The sequence below is a fragment of the Somniosus microcephalus genome, chromosome 2 (genome assembly GCF_052327205.1).
Source record: "Somniosus microcephalus isolate GS21.2 chromosome 2, FLI_Smic_1.0, whole genome shotgun sequence".
Taxonomy (NCBI): Eukaryota; Metazoa; Chordata; class Chondrichthyes; order Squaliformes; family Somniosidae; genus Somniosus; species Somniosus microcephalus.
This window is the reverse complement of record NC_140988.1, coordinates 48,325,146-48,339,987: the sequence shown is the minus strand read 5'-3', so window position 1 is coordinate 48,339,987 and position 14,842 is coordinate 48,325,146. Positions and strand designations below refer to the sequence as shown.

Genomic DNA, 14,842 nt, shown 5'->3' with positions numbered 1-14,842 from the left:
GCAGGTGACACGAAATTGACGCGTTATAGTGTCACCACTGGCGAGATAGTATAATTACAGCATGAGAAGTTTACATAGGTAATTTTCATTCTAAATCTAGACATAGGAACAGAATTTATGACTTTAAAATAATGAATTGCACCTGCATGCCCTGTCCCAATTATACCCAACCCTCTAACTGTGATGTCACCTAAATACTACACTTGGTCTTGACTCACCGAGCCCAAACTTCCAATATCCTTGCTTGACTGCTGGAAATGTAGCATGGCAGGACCTCTGAGCACTAATCTATGCAGACGCTGATTCCATCTGTCTTCGCAGGGTGAGCTGTTTAGCAAAATGCTGGACAGGATAAGGATACATGTCCCACCAGCAATAGGATAGAAATGTCTGTGGAGGCTTGGAAAATGGATGTGGCAATACCAGCAGAGAAGGTGGAGTTTGGGCACAACTGCAACATTTAAAGGCAGAATGCACTTAAAGGTGCACCCTCATTTAACAGAAGTAGAGATGGCACCAGCCAAGGGAAGAAAAGTGGCAGAAAATTTCACAGAAGTGAGTTGGAGAATCTATTAACTGCAATAAGGTAGATGAGGGATGACATTTGTTTTGGTGAGTGACTTCTTACAAGCAAACTTTGCAGGAAAGTTATGTGGCTGAATAAAAAACTCAGATACGAATGCCCACTCTTTGCTTAAGTGTTCAGTTGTTACTCTATGGGGTTTAACAGTGCACAATAAATTCACAGCTCCAATTTATCTGTCACTGGATCCCTCCCATTCACCTTCCCTCAGTTCTCGCCCTGAGGAGACCTTTCTTTCGAAGAAATGACTTATGAACATCTCGGCCTAGAAATTCAGTTGGTAGCGCCAGCCGCTAGCGCCTTAAGAGGGCGATAAGTGGGGCGCAAAGCGGCTAGCGCCCGGGCGCGGCGTGATCTGCGCCTCTCGGGAACTTGAGTGAAGAATTAGCGGCGGTGCAAAACCTCAACGCCCTCTCAGCTGCGTGCGCAGATCCTGACGTCATTTCATGGTGCAACGCCCTTGGCGCCCCCCTTCTTTCCGCCTGGTGCTCGCAGCAACTGGTTGAGTGCAACGGTTCCCAGTCGCTGTGGGGCTGGGGGGGTGCTATTTAAAGGGGACTCTTCCTGCATGCTTTGTGGTAGCCATTTTGGACCATTCCTGTGTGAGAGAGAGAGAGAGATTTGCAGAGAGACAAAGGGAGAGAGCTTTCTACTTTGACTCAGCGCTCGCACAGGTACTTCTGGCTTCAGCCCAGAGCTTTGCAGTTGGATTGATTTTTCAGTGCCATGGCCTTGAGTGGCCACATATAATGGGGGCTGCAATGGGTGGAAACGTTGGGTTTCTCCATTGCATTGAAAGGGCTCAGAGACGCCAAGAGAGAGTGCCAATCATGGCCAGACGGAGGAGGGCCAATAGGCGTCGGCCCAGGAGGCCTTACCCTCCCAGGGTATACCGCCAGCACTTCTCCTACCTCAACATGTCTGAAGAGCAGTGCATTCGGAGGCTTCGATTCAGAAGGGAGTTGGTCACTGAGATCTGCCACCTGCTCAGAGAGATCGGCAGCCTCAGCTGAGGAGCAGGACGTCTCTGTCGGTGGCAGTGAAGGGGACAGTGGCTCTGAACTTCTATGCCACCGGCTCCTTCCAATCCGCTACTGGGGATATTGCCAATGTCTCCCAGTTCGCGGTGCATTGCTCCATCCGCCAGGTCACGAATGTCCTCTTCAAAAGGAGACATCAGTACATTTCCTTCCCCATGACCCTGGACAAGCAGCTAGAGCGTGCAATGGGATTTGCAAGAATAGCGGGCTTCCCCATGGTCCAGGGCGCCATTGACTGCACGCATGTGGCTTTGCGGGCGCCTCTAGAGAATGCCGAGGATTACCACAACCGGAAGGGGTACCATTCGTTGAACGTGCAGTTGGTGTGTGACCACAGGCAGCTCATACTAGCTTTCCAGGCAGCAGCCATGACGCCTTCATCCTGCGCCAGACTTCTGTGGCAGACATTTTCGAAGCCCCAGCTCACCCAGGAGGCTGGCTTCTCGGGGAAAAGGGCTATCCTTTGTGCACCTGGCTGATGACCCCGCTCCGTGCGCCCACCACCCCTGCTGAAGAGCGATACAATGACAGACATCAAGCGACCAGGAACATCATTGAGCACACGATCGGCATGCTAAAGCAACGGTTCCGCTGTCTGGACCATTCCGGGGGAGCCCTACAGCACTCGCCTGAGCGAGTCTCCCATTTCGTTGTAGTGTGCTGCATGCTGCACAACCTGGCTATCCTCAGGACTCAGCCACTGCCAGCAGACATTGGAGGACCACCAGAGGAGGAGGAGGAGGAGGAGCACCAAGATGGGAGGGAGGCACAAAGTGCAAGGGCCGTCCGTCAGCGGCTTATTGCAAGTCGGTTCTAGGCCCCCTCTCAGGGAATGGCTTGTGCCATTGAAAGAACATGAATGGAGCCGCTCCGCAAACCCTGAGCCGGTCAAGGCAACAAAAATAGTTCAAAGTGCAAACATGCACAATCTGAATAAAGAGAATTATTTATTTAACAAACTCTGTGCCCTTCCCGCATGACAAACAAATACAGAGAAACCCCCGAAAAAAGTCAGACACATAACTGGCTCTCACAACCTGGAGACAATGAACAAAAGAGTTAAACAAAAATGACCATGATCCTCGGCCTTCACAAAAAAAAACCACAACATTTTGCCACACCTCCTACTTTTTGGCCTGCGAGGGTGATCTGCCTCGCTTGCGAAATTGGCCCCTTCCCGCCTTGCAGCTCCTCCGCAATGGGACCCCAGTGGCTGCAGCAAGGCTGGGGGAAGGCTGCTGAGGGTCAGATAATGAGTCGGCAGATGCCCTTGGGGGACGGCCTGGACCAGCTCTGGGCCTGGAGGGCCCGGCTGCTGACTGCTCCAACTCTGCTTCACTCACAGTGCCAGTTTGAGGGCCCATCTCCTCACCTGGCGAATCAGCATCTGAAAGCAGGCAGGTACAAGAGTTGCTTTAGTGTGAGGACAGGGCGGCAGTGAGGAAGGCATGAGTGCTGCAATGCACTGCATTGGTTCGATAGTGGCAAAGGATGCTGGTGTGAGGCACAAGTGGAAAGAGAGAGGTCAAAAAGGTGATGACCTTACCATTGCTGTCCAGAATGGGGTCGGCATCTCCAGTGGCAACGGGGCCAATCAGCCGGCCTGCCATAATCCACTCCACTCACTGCTCCAGGTCGCTGAGGTCTTTAAGTTCAGGACGGCCTCCCCCGGTCCGTTGCTGCTGCCTCCTATTGTGGGCCAGCTTGCCTTGCAAGAGAAAGGGCGGGCTCTGAGTACAGTGTGAAGCCCTGATCTTGCCTGCACTGCCTCCAATGGTGGAATAGCCCTGACAGTGTCAAGCCCTGATCTTGGCTGCACTGCCTCCCATGGTGGAATAGCCCTGACAGTGTGTAAAGTGGTGAATGTGCATGTGATTTTCATGAGAGTCCCATAGGTGTTGGATGAGGGCTGGGCATTGGTGCTTTCAGGACCCTTTGGCCATAAACTGAGGTGCACATGCAGGGATGAAGAGGATACTGGAAAGGGTACTCACCCTGATGTAATGATATCAGCAAATAGTGATGATATTTGTCTGTGTTTGATTACTTATGCCTTACAGCATATTTGTCTGTGTTTTTGATTACTTGTGCCTGACCAGCAGAGGTCATGTGAGAGACAAGCAGTCCAGAGGAGTTTTACTTTCAGTTTCATTCTAGATGCATCACAGCATAGTGTGTTCTGTAAAAAGCTGTAGAAAGTCTTGAACAAGACTTTAGATTAAACAACATTCTCTTTCAGAAATGAGTCTTTATTGAACCCAAAAAGAAATCAAAACACCTGACAACCCGAGTGAGGTCGTTGAACTTCTTCCTGCATCGCGTTGGTGTCCTAGGGGCCATGCTGCTGGAGGTCACTCTGTGTGCCACCTCCCTCCAAGCTTTTCTATATTCGCTGGGCAGCGGCCTCCTGCCACTGTCAGGAAAGAGGATAGGTTGCCGGCGCTCCACTGCGCCAACCAGAACCTTCAGGGCCCCCTCACTGAAGCGCTGCGCTCGCTCCCTGGCCTTCTCCATGGTCGTGGGCGTAACGATGTCGCATCAGGTCTGTCCAGGCCTAGAAACAGGGCTCCAATCTGCAGGGCATGTCTGCAAGCCAAATCGAACCTCCCCCTTTAAGAGCTGATCGGCGCCAGCGTGTCTGCCTGCAATCGTTAACACGCCGCACCTGCGCTGTGCCCGCCCTCGGTGGTAGCACCTCGGCTCGCCGGCTTAGCGCCTTAGGATAGTTGTGCACCGCCTGCTTTAGCGCAGCAGCAACCTCTTGGGGCGATGCAACTCAATTTTGGTGAAGGTGGCGCTAAGTTGCGCCGGGTGCTAAATTTAGTGCACGCTCGACTGTAGCGCCCCAAACGTGGCGATACTGAATTTCTAGGCCCTACAGTGAGACAGCTGGAGTGCAATGGACGCTATCAAAATCTTTAGATAGATGTTCAAGTCAAATGTGTCACATTTTTGAGTGAATTGATCCATAAACCAATGGCATGCACTGGAGACATATTAAAGCATAATTTTACCAACACTTTCTGCATATATGTGATAGGAGGATGAAATACTTAAAAAATGATTAAATCAGTAAATCTAAAAAGTTAACAAATCTTTAAGAAGGTATTTTGTTAGTATTTGCAGAACACTGAAAAATGAGAGTGTTATGACTAAATAATCTGAGCTGAACCAGTCTGTTAATATGGCCATTGATATGAACTTTACATCTCCACCGCACACCAGAACTTGGCAGAGAGTAAACCAGTAAAAATTCATATTTTTCTCAAGTGAATATCTCTTTCACAATTAAATTTTAAAAGGTATTAAATTACCTTCCATATTTTACTTCTCCGTAAAATCTTTCAGGTCAAGTCGAAAATAATTCCATATAAAAAGCTGCCACAGATTAAATGTGGTGACCCGACAAAGGAATTCCTTTGATTTCTCAGGAAACAATAGAAATTTAATTGCCCAGATTTTTATAGGAATTAGCATCCTGGATTCCAGTGTAAAGGATCAATTTCCAGATAATGGGGGAGAAAAAATACCTCATTAAACTTTGAATAAACAGGAACTCCACATGGTTACAGCATCTTATGATAATTCCCTTTGAGGGTTACATTTTAGGTGTACACTATCTGGGATCTTTGCATAGTTAGTTGGAATATTAGTGTAATTTGGCCTCTCAGGAACCCATGCTCAGTAGCTGAACTGCACTACAACCAGATCCATGGCTCAACAAGTAGACCATTTAAGTCCTCAAGCTTCCTGCTACATGGTCCACAATCAATTTCCCATATAATAGTGGTTTTCTGTCTGCTGCATGGCTTTGCCCTGCAACAGTGACAACACATGGAGCCACCACTGGACGAGGAACTTCATCATGATGAGAGGACACTGATGACAGAGAGGATGGTGAGGAAGCACGAGGGGTCCAATAGCTGCTTACAACCATTGATCTTCAGCAGCAGCTCACCAAAGAGCATTTCAGCTGAAGAATCACTGCTCCCCTGCATAAACAGTCATGCCCAACATCGCTCCCAGTCCTTCCACCCTCCAATAAGGGTCAATTTTAACCCCCACCCCGTACCTGATGGGAATGAGGCGGTGGGCGGGGGGGGGGGGGGGGGGTGGCGGGCGGGGATGTTTAAGTAGAGGCAGTGTGGTACTTACCGTCTTCATGGCAAACTTGCACCCCATGCCATTTTAACAGACACATTTCGGGCAGCATTGCAGGCCCTGGTTGAAGGCAGGCAATGGTCTTATTGAAATTCAAAAGTTAGGGTCTAATGATATAATTCAGACCCCAACACCATTTTAACGCGCAGTCGCACATTCGGTGCCCAGAACTGGTCTCGCCTTCCAAATTCACAGAAGCAGCCAAATTCCCAAAAGAACATTATTGCTTTAAGCTGTTGCAGGCCTTTAACATCTATGGCAAACGTCTGCTCAGGGGCGAGTGCTGAATAAGAGATGTATATCGCATATGGTGCACTTCCACAGCATGCAAATTAGCTGAACCTAAAAACACATCTGGGTTTAGACAGGTGTAATTCTACCTGCTCATATTATGCTGGGGCGAGAATCAGCCCCAATGGATTCTCAACCCCAAACAAATCTCTGCAGAAAAGGGGGATGAATCGCCCAAAGAACTTTTGCATTTCTCAACCCTGGAAAGCAGCAGAAGCTTGGGAATAAATTACCTGTTTGATTTACTCCCAGGGACAGTGTAAGGCAGAGGGAGACCAAAAACTAGAAAGGGTGAAAAGAAATAAATATTAAAAATGTAATGAATACATTGGAAATGGATGAAGCTGGTTTTCATGTGCTGCTGTAAATCAATTCTAAAAGGTTAAGAACTGGAGCAAATTTTGCCAGAATGGTAATGTACTACAAGCACTCAACTTACCTGGGTCAGCTCATTTGTGTAATTATTCACAGCTCCAAGTGCAGATTTGGACAGGTACAAGGAGGTAGCCTAACGTTGGGATGGAATGTTGCGTGTAGGTGGAATTTAGGGGGATGAAGGCAATTAACGGGAACGCTTGCAGCTCAGCATCCGATTGTATGTTTGATGACTACTGAAGTGGAGGTGGTGCTGCATGAGGTGTTTGAAGGTTTGCCATCCTTTCCACTCCATGCCGCCATTCCACAGGCCAGCTTTGTAATATACCTGGAAGTTGGCAACAGGCTTGAGGCTACAGCTGATCGTTACTGTCACTGGATGGGCCAGTCCTACACCGGATGGTAGCTGCAGGTATCCTAGCAGCAGATAGTACAGCTCATTCTGTGATGAAGACAATTTCTTACCATCAGTAGGTGTGGCAATGCCTGCACACGTGATCGTTAATATCTCAGCTGGACTGGCCAATCAAGCTATGCTGATTACCCTGAAATACATTCTTTCAAGCAATGCCATTCAAGGTATTACATACTATTACTGTGGTGTTTCCAAGGCAGTATCTAACATTACAGTTAATCAGGTATTCACATAACTTAGTGGTGCCGTCATTCTGCTGACCCATCTTCTTTTGGGAATAAGAATCTCCACATGCAGTATCCTCTGCCAAAGTGAGATACGTGCACCTCTGCTGTAGATACAGTTGTGAGGGTGCAGCCCAAGCTGCCAGGAATGCTGGGAATGCGGAGATCCTGCTGAATTTAACGGCAGGACCTGATTAGCATATTTTACTCAGTTTCCTGCTCGGCGGCCGGCCAGGTTGAGAGGCTGACCGGCTGGCGGGCAGGAAAGCCAGCGGTAGAAGGCCGCAGCCGGTGAAGGGATTATTACTGGTCCTAGCCCCTTTAGGGCTTACCCCGGATCAGGCGTATTTCTCAGACGTTCACTTTCAATTAAAGTTTGAGGTAGCCGAGTCCTAAAGCCGCTTAATTGGGTCTAAAGGTCCGGACTATCTCTCCCTAAAGGACAGGAACAACACGAGAATGTTACCGTCCTCCAGATAGCACTTTTAATAAGTTTAGCTAGACTGCAACGCTCTGGATATTATGAGGGTCCGGAAAACTCCCCCAGAATGCTGCAACTCCTCACCAAAGAGTGTACAGAGATTGAGTTTGCGAGTTTTTGATACAGAAGTCTTATGTGAGACAACTTTAAAAATATATTGTTGGAGTCGACAGAATCAACAGGCTGAGACTTTTCTTTAAGCAAAAGCAAAACGTGTCTTACTTTAATCAATCTCCACGAGGTCTGAAGGCTCAGCCCCGTGCAGGGGCTATGACGTCATCAGGCAACCGACGCCATCACGTTCCCGACGCTCTTAAAGGGACCCTGCACCAATAACCCAGCCCAGCATGTACATATCACAACATTGCTATACAAGGTGAATTATGTTTTTAGGTACATATAACAGCATTGGCTATACATTGTGTTATTGTCCCTATGTGGTCTCCGCCCCAATGGCCCTGAAATTAGGATCGGGAGCTTGCCACGCGTGCAAGCCCCCGATGTGCACTTACCCGGCGCGCTGACATTTTAATCCTGGCCCGCATTGCATTTCCTCTCACTGGCCCGCTTGAGGTCCTGCCGCGCTGTGCAGGCGTGACCCAGCGGCGTACTTAGTGCGATGAGCCGGCTGGGATCACGTGAGCACAGGGCAACCAATGGGAGGTTGCAAAAGTTCATTCATGAGTTTGACAGTAAGAGCTGTCAAACTCATGAAAACTCCTGGCCCCAAAACACTACTTAAACCTGAAAGAAAATTTTTAAAAACATTGCACTACTTAAATGAACCATAAAGAACTCTGAAAAACTATTTTAAACAATAATTTTAAAATTTGAAAAAAAAAATTATATAAAAAAAATCAGGGCTAAAACTAAACTTACCTTACTGTAAATTCTTTAAAAATAACAAACCTGTGGAAAAAAAATCTCTCAATTGTATTAAAAGACCACTTACCTGTAAAACTAAGTACTTACGTGTGGTTTTTCAATGCGTAAATACCGGAGGCCTTTACACACGCGCAACTTTTCTTAAGGCTAAAGGGATCAAGGGATATGGGGAGAAGGCAGGGACAGGGTACTGAATTTGGATGATCAGCCATGATCTCATTGAATGGCGGAGCAGGCTCGAGGGGCCGAATGGCCTACTCCTGCTCCTATCTTCTATGTAACTCTCTAAAAAGAGGAAATCTAAGTCGCACGCGCTGCCCGATACCACGCACGCATTCAGCCTCTTAACCCCTTGGGTCAGAGGACAGGAAATGCCGGTTTTCAGCGCATGCGCTGTGCATGCTGAAAACCGGCAATTCCTCCAGGCACACGCGAGTACCCCGTCCTTACTCACGCGTTGGGCCCGGAATTACTGGGCCAATATAGATTTATTAAAGAACTGACATGTAATTTACAGTTAGTGAGTCAATCGCAACATTAACAGTTCCAAAAAGAGAAAACTTACAATCTTATTAACAGAGAATCTTATTTTTAAGTCTTACATAGAAACATAGAAGATAGGAGCAAGAGTAGACCATTCGGCCCCTCGAGCCTGCTCCACCATTCAATGCGATCATGGCTGATCATCCAAATTCAGTACCCTGTCCCTGCTTTCTCCCCATTTCTCTTGATTCCCTTAGCCTTAAGAAATATATCTAACTCCTTTTTGAATATATTTAATGAATTGGCCTCAACTGTCTTCTGTGGTAGAGAATTCCACAGGTTCACCACTCTCTGGGTGAAGAAATTCCTCCTCATCTCAGTCCTAAATGGCTTACCCCTTATCCTTAGACTGTGACCCCTGGTTCTGGACTCCCCCGCTATCGGGAACAGTCTTCCTGCATCTAGTCTGTCTAGTCCTGTTAGAATTTTATAAGTTTCAATGAGATCCCCTCTCATTCTTCTAAACTCTAGCGAATATAAGCCTAATCAACCCAATCTCTCTTCATACATCATTCCTGCCATCCCAGGTATCAGTCTGGTGAATCTTCGCTGCACTCCCTCCATGGCAAGAACATCCTTCCTCAGATAAGGTGACCAAAACTGCACACAATACTCAAGGTGTGGTCTCACCAAGGCCCTGTACAACTGCAGCAAGACATCCTTGCTCCTGTATTCAAATCCTCTCACTATGAATGCCAGCATACCATTTGCCTTCTTAACCGCCTGCTGCACCTGCATGCTTACCTTCAGCGACTGGTGCACAAGGGCATCCAGGTCTCATTGCACTTCCCCTTTTCCCAATCTATTGCCGTTCAGATAATAATCTGCCTTCCTGTTTTTGCCACCAAAGTGGATAACCTCGCATTTATCCACATTATACTGCATCTGCCATGCATCTGCCCAATTGTCCAACCTGTCCAAATCGTACTGGAGTTTCTCCGCATCCTCCTCACAGCACACACGCCCACCCAGCTTTGTGTCGCCTGCAAACTTGGAGATATTACATCCAGTTCCCTCGTCTAGATCATTAATATATATTGAGAATAACTGGGGTCCTAGCACCGATCCCTGTGGTACCCCACTAGTCACTGCCTTCCACTCGGAAAAAGACCCATTTATTCCAACTCTTTGCTTCCTGTCTGCCAACCAGTTTTCTATCCAAGTCAGTATCTTACCCCCAATCCTATGTGCTTTAACTTTGCACGCTAGCCTCTTATGCAGGACCTTATCGAAAGCCTTCTGAAAGTCCAAATACAACACTTCCACTGGTTCTCCTTTATCAAATCAAAAATCAAATCAACTTTTATTGTCATTGTTAGTGCACAAGTGCAGTACAACGAAATGTAGGCTTGCGGCTCCCGAGAGTGTACATTTGGATTAAGACATTTAAACATTCAACATACATTTGGCTTGTAGTATATTAACATAAATATAACCATAATAAAGTGCATTGGCAGATGTGCAGGCTTTAGAGTTTATTTATGGAGTTCAGTAGGATGACAGCCCTGGGAAAGAAGCTGTTCCTAAATCTGGTCGTACGGGTGCGAATGCATCTGTAGCGTCTCCCAGATGGCAGGAGGGCGAACAGACTGTGGCTGGGGTGGGTAGGGTCTTTGATGATGGACCGTGACCTCCGTAGACAGCATTTCTGGTATATGTGCTCTACGGTCGGTAGCCGGGTGCCGGTAATGCGTTGGGCAGTTTTGACTACCCGCAGCAGGGCTTTCCGGTCATAGTAGTTACAGCTGCCATACCATACTGTGATACAGTTTGTCAGGATGCTCTCTATAGTGCAGCGGTAAAAGTTAGAGAGGATCAGGGGTGACAGATTACATCCCTTCAGCCTACTTAGGAAATATAGGCCTAGAAATTCAGTTGCCTTAGCGCCGCTTTTGAGGCGCTAGAGGGACTAGCGCCAGAGTTATGGCCAGTTTAAAAATTCCCTGGGGCCCTAAATCGGCGTTGCACCGGTAGCGCTGCGCCGGCACCGATGACGTCATCGCTGTGCGCAGCGTCCCGGTTGCCATGCCGACGGGCCCTAGCGCCGAAATTCAGTTGCGGCCGCCTCGCCCGTGGCAGCCGCAACTAAGACTCTGGCAACAGAGTCTTGCATGAGTTTGCGCCGGCGCATTAAAGGCCCCGCGGCGGCCGGCCGCTTTCCCGCCGGCCGCCTGCCCGCAGCTCCCTCCCCGGACTTCTCCCCCCCACCCCCCGGAACAGATGCAAGCCCGGCACTTGTCCGAGGTGCCGGGCTCATTTTTAGACAGATTTGCGCGGGCCGCGGCCGGGTGCAGGCAGCTCCTCCTTAACGGAAGGAGGAGGCCTGCACTTCCCGAGCCTGCCGCACCGCATCGGGTGCCGCAGCGCCGGAATTGCGGCGCGAAACGGCAGTTAGCGCCGATTTACCAGCGCAAAGACCCTTCAGTAGCGCCGGCAGCCGTTTGGGCGCGGCCCTGCTGAATTTTTGGCGCGCGCAGGGGGACTTAGCGCCGGCACTAACTTCCGGCGCTAAAGCCCTGGCTAAGCCAAAACCCAATTTCTAGGCCATAGGCTTTATCTATTCTACCAGTTACATCCTCAAAAAATTCCAGTAGATTAGTCAAGCATGATTTACCTTTTGTAAATCCATGTTGACTTTGTCCGATCCTGTCACTGTTTTCCAAGTGCTCTGCTATTACATCTTTTATAATGGACTCTAGCATTTTCCCCACTACCGGTCAGGCTTACCGGTCTATAGTTCCCCGTTTTTTCTCTCCCACCTTTTTTAAATAGTGGGGTTATATTTGCTACCCTCCAATCCATGGAAACTGTTTCAGAGTCTATAGAATTTTGGAAGATGACCAGCAATGCATCTACTATTTCTAGGACCACTTCCTTAAATACCCTAGGATGTAGATTATCAGGCTCTTGGGATTTATCGGCCTTCAATCCCGTCAATTTCCCTAACACCATTTCCCTACCAATACTGATTTCATTCAGTTCCTCCCTCTCATTAGATCCTATGTTCCCCGACATCTCTGGGAGTTTATTTGTGTCTTAATTTCACTACAGTATTACAGTTCTTAGTGTTCTACAGGATATCCACCAAAATCAAATACCTTTGATCCCCGAGGTATAAAGAGTTGGAGACTTACAGAGCCGCCTCTGAAGCCGAGAATCACTTTGCCCGATTAAAGCGAGTCTGTTATCCCATTTGAGAGTTCAATATTTATACCCTTTTCCAGTGGTATTTCCTTTAGGGTTTTCTGCTGATGCAAGCTAATTTCTCTAGTCATTTTTCATGTCTATTTCTTCATATTTAAGAAAAGATATACTTGCTCTCGAGACAGTTCAGAGAAGGTTCACTCGGTTGATTCCGGAGATGAGGGGGTTGACTTATGAGGAAAGGTTGAGTAGGTTGGGCCTCTACTCATTGGAGTTCAGAAGAATGAGAGGCGATCTTATCGAAACATACAAGATTGTGAGGGGGCTTTATCAGGTGGATGCGGGGAGGATGTTTCCACTGATGGGTGAGACTTGAACTAGGGGGCATAATCTTAGAATAAGGGGCTGCCATTTCAAAACTGAGATGAGGAGAAACTTCTTCACTCAGAGGGTAGTATATCTATGGAATTTGCTACCTCAGAGAGCTGTGGAAGCTGCGACATTAAATAAATTTAAAACAGAGATAGACTGTTTTCTAGCTGATAAGGGAATTAGGGGTTACGGAGAACGGGCAGGGAAGTGGACGGGAGTCTAGGTTCGGATCAGCCATGATCCTATTGAATGGCGGAGCAGGCCCAAGGGGCTGTATGGCCTACTCCTGCTCCTACTGCTTATGTTCTTTAACTCTTACTGCCACCTCAGCCAGACTCGTGTCTCATCTCTAGGTGTTCTAAATTTACCATATAAAAAACGGCGTGACGGCGGGTGTTCCTTACTTTATGTCACCTTTACGAAGTGTAAATTAGAACACCTTATCCATGGTGAACCATTGTTTTTGTTCCCAAAGGTCAGCCTGTTGGTGCCCTTTACCTTCTGTTTCAATAAGGTTATTTATTCAGGGTCAACAACTGTCTTATCTCAATAGCCAGAATTCTTTCACAGCTGTTTCAGAGTTCGGTTTCGAAATTTCCAAACCCAGTTTGTCATGTTTTAATGAGGCCAGAATTCTTTCATAAGATGGTGTCTTTTTCTGAATAGGTCACATGGTTTATTCCTTCACACCGGGAATCGATGGGGTCAGCCCCCGGCATTCGGGAAACATCGCGGGTTGGTGGAGGGGGGGGGGGCGGGGGAGGTCAGACCTGCAATCGGGAGGGAGGAGGGATTAAGAAACATCTTGGGTTGGTGGGTGGGGGGCGGGGGAGGTCGGACTGACAATCGAGAGGGACTAGGAAACATCGCAGGCTGCTGGGGTGGGTGGATCGGACTGGCAATTGGGAGGGACTAGGAAACATCGCAGGCTGCTGGGGTGGGTGGATCGGACTGGCAATTGGGAGGGACTAGGAAACATCACAGGCTGCTGGGGTGGGTGGATCGGACTGGCAATTGGGAGGGACTAGGAAACATCACAGGCTGGTGGGGTGGGTGGGTCGGACTGGTAATCGAGATGGACTAGGAAACATCACAGGCTGCTGGGGTGGGTGGATCGGACTGGTAATCGAGAGGGACTAGGAAACATCACAGGCTGCTGGAGTGGGTGGATCGGACTGGCAATCGGGAGGGACTAGGAAACATCGCAGGCTGCTGGAGTGGGTGGATCGGACTGGCAATCAGGAGGGACTAGGAAACATCGCAGGCTGGTGGGGTGAGTGGGTCGGACTGGCAATCGGGAGGGACTAGGAAACATCGCAGGCTGGTGGGGTGGGTGGGTCGGACTGACAATCAGGAGGGACTAGGAAACATCACAGGCTGGTGGGGTGGGTGGGTCGGACTGGCAATCAGGAGGGACTAGGAAACATCACAGGCTGGTGGGGTGGGTGGGTCGGACTGGCAATCGGGAGGGACTAGGAAACATCGCAGGCTGGTGGGGTGAGTGGGTCGGACTGACAATCGAGAGGGACTAGGAAACATCACAGGCTGGTGGGTGGGGTGGGTCGGACTGGCAATCCGGAGGGACTAGGAAACATCACAGGCTGGTGGGGTGGGTGGGTCGGACTGGCAATCGGGAGGGACTAGGAAACATCGCAGGCTGGTGGGGTGGGTGGGTCGGAGTGGCAATCGGCAGGGAGGGGGGACCGGGAAACATCGCTAGTTTTGAGGTGGGGGTCGGTCCATCATGGCAGAAGATTTGCTTGGGGGGTCAGGGGGGAAGCTCTCCTGCTCCTCCTGGCCCACAAGCAGTGTTGTAAAAAGCACTTACCTGCTGGATCCGACAGCTCCCACTTCACTTTAGCAGCCCGGTTTCCCGAATCTTAGGAATCCCGGCCGACCAGTGTTAAATTCAAATGGCTGCCAAAATCTGAGGCGCGGAGCCTCATTAACATAAAATAATTACAGACCAGCCTGTCCAGAGTCAATTACTCAGATGCCCCCAAACCCGCTGCGTTAAAACGGAAAGAAGTGCGTTCGCAGCGGGCTGGGGTCAGGTTTTGCATATTTCATAGATTTAACAACACCACCGCCCCCCCCCCCCCCCCGACCCTCTCCTGCCAATCACGAGGCGTGGGGGGGGGAAGGGGGTTGTTAAAATTCCCCCCAAGTAATCTGATGGCTCTCTGTCTGTGATATCAACATTCTTTATCAATCCAATCAGGTACTGGATCTTGTATTTAGGCCATCTGAATTAGGGGCACAATAAATTGTGTACTTGAGAGCAGGAAGTTACAAAGGGACGTAGATGGATGAAGTGAGTGGGTAAAT

The 14,842-nt window shown here is 48.8% G+C and overlaps 1 long non-coding RNA gene across 1 annotated transcript in view; it reads right to left on the bottom strand.

Moving 5' to 3' along the window:
* The window catches only part of LOC147122705 (uncharacterized), a 79,081-nt gene extending 64,505 nt beyond the window's left edge, over positions 1 to 14,576 (bottom strand). The window contains exon 1 of the long non-coding RNA XR_015081453.1: positions 14,343 to 14,576. This is a non-coding gene — a long non-coding RNA (uncharacterized LOC147122705). The remainder of the gene's footprint in view (positions 1 to 14,342) is intronic.
* Between the last annotated feature and the right edge of the window lie 266 nt (positions 14,577 to 14,842).